Raw genomic sequence first — 2,500 nt, 5'->3', positions numbered from 1 at the left:
GCATCCTGACGTGACAAATCTGATCATGTCACAAGCATTCACTTACTATAATCACTATCAACGAACCTGCCGCCCCCGCCCCCCCCCCCCTACACCTTTCCTTACAACAACGTGTAACCTAACCTAACCTAACCTAACCTATGTTGTACCTTAACCTAACCTATGTTGTACCTTAACCTAACCTATGTTGTACCTTAACCTAACCTATGTTGTACCTTAACCTAACCTATGTTGTACCTTAACCTAACCTATGTTGTACCTTAACCTAACCTATGTTGTACCTTAACCTAACCTATGTTGTACCTTAACCTAACCTATGTTGTACCTTAACCTAACCTATGTTGTACCTTAACCTAACCCATGTTGTACCTTAACCTAACCCATGTTGTACCTTAACCTAACCCATGTTGTACCTTAACCTAACCCATGTTGTACCTTAACCTAACCCATGTTGTACCTTAACCTAACCCATGTTGTACCTTAACCTAACCCATGTTGTACCTTAACCTAACCCATGTTGTACCTTAACCTAACCCATGTTGTACCTTAACCTAACCCATGTTGTACCTTAACCTAACCCATGTTGTGCCTTAACCTAACCCATGTTGTGCCTTAACCTAACCCATGTTGTGCCTTAACCTAACCCATGTTGTGCCTTAACCTAACCCATGTTGTGCCTTAACCTAACCCACGTTGTGCCTTAACCTAACCCACGTTGTGCCTTAACCTAACCCACGTTGTGCCTTAACCTAACCCATGTTGTGCCTTAACCTAACCCATGTTGTGCCTTAACCTAACCCATGTTGTGCCTTAACCTAACCCATGTTGTGCCTTAACCTAACCCATGTTGTGCCTTAACCTAACCCATGTTGTGCCTTAACCTAACCCATGTTGTGCCTTAACCTAACCCACGTTGTGCCTTAACCTAACCCACGTTGTGCCTTAACCTAACCCACGTTGTGCCTTAACCTAACCCACGTTGTGCCTTAACCTAACCCATGTTGTGCCTTAACCTAACCCATGTTGTGCCTTAACCTAACCCATGTTGTGCCTTAACCTAACCCATGTTGTGCCTTAACCTAACCCACGTTGTGCCTTAACCTAACCCACGTTGTGCCTTAACCTAACCCACGTTGTGCCTTAACCTAACCCACGTTGTGCCTTAACCTAACCCACGTTGTGCCTTAACCTAACCCACGTTGTGCCTTAACCTAACCCACGTTGTCCCCTAAAGTAACCCACGTTGTCCCCTAACGTAACCCACGTTGTCCCCTAACGTAACCCATGTTGTCGCCTAAACCTGCTCTGTAATTGTTATACGACTCGTTCAATTAGTGTAGTGTTGCCCACCCGCAACCCTCGCAATATAGTTCGCTACTCGCACTGCCCGCTCCCCTGTGTATCGCTTCATGTTAAACACCTTGCAAGTCTTGCTGACTTTCCACATGCTCCTGCTGTACACTGTAATGTGGATGGCAGCAGGACGTACATGCCGCCCCTCCCCACGTCCCCACCTTGCCCCCCTGCCTTCGCAAGCTGGTTGGTGAGAAGTTTGCATGTTCAATGCCCTTCGCATGCGACGTACTCAGGCTACGTTGTGGTGCGGCCTGTGTCAACCGTCCGCTAATGTCGTACGCGTAAACCACAATCTGTACTGCACATTCGTCCTTATGTACCGAATGATACATCGTGGCACATGTGTGACCGTACAACGACTGCGCCCAAAAACGGCGGACCATACAGTGCAAATATTGTGCACGCAGCTACGTGTCGTCTCCCTATGAGAGCTGGATTGCAGTGTGGTACGCCATAGAGACGTGTGGGAGGAACGGACGCCGTGGATGGCGATCAGCATGAGCTGTCTGTTGATGTATTCGGACCTAGTCGTCTCTCCTCACACACCGTGATGGCATGGTGCACCGCGTTCCATATCTGCGACATGCTACAGAGGCCGGTTGACAGTCGTTCGAGCAATGGACATCGCATACGTACGGGGGCCACCTTCCACGTATTGTCTAGGCGTGCACATTTTGTTGCGTGTATGTGGGCAGACGTAGTGTGGCGTGACACCTGACACAGGCATGCAATAATCGTTGAAGTTGCAAATGGCGATGGACGCCTGCGTTTTCTGGTGAAGTTACGCAAATGAACAAATGGTAACCTGTTGTGGTGCGGTTGTTCTCGCTAGGGGTGAATCGGTGATGGCGACGATAGGTTGAGGTACGAACCGGTTGTTCCAGCGATACCCACCATGCCGACGAAACTGAACGGCATCTGGGTGTGAAGCGATACGCGGCGGTGGCTGGGTGGGACCGTCCCCGGCCGGTGAGGGGGCGCCTCCCGGCGTGCTGGCCGCGCGGTGCGTGGGCGCACGCGCTACAGCCGGCTGGTGGGGGCGGCCAGTGGCAGGCGCGCCGGCCGACGGACGCGGCAGGCGTCGCAGCTGCGCGCCGGCGCACCCTGCGCGCGGCGCCGTGCGGCCAAAGTAGGTCCTCGCGGG

This window comes from Schistocerca piceifrons, unplaced genomic scaffold (assembly GCF_021461385.2).
Source record: "Schistocerca piceifrons isolate TAMUIC-IGC-003096 unplaced genomic scaffold, iqSchPice1.1 HiC_scaffold_951, whole genome shotgun sequence".
NCBI lineage: Eukaryota > Metazoa > Arthropoda > Insecta > Orthoptera > Acrididae > Schistocerca > Schistocerca piceifrons.
This window is presented reverse-complemented; position numbering follows the sequence as displayed.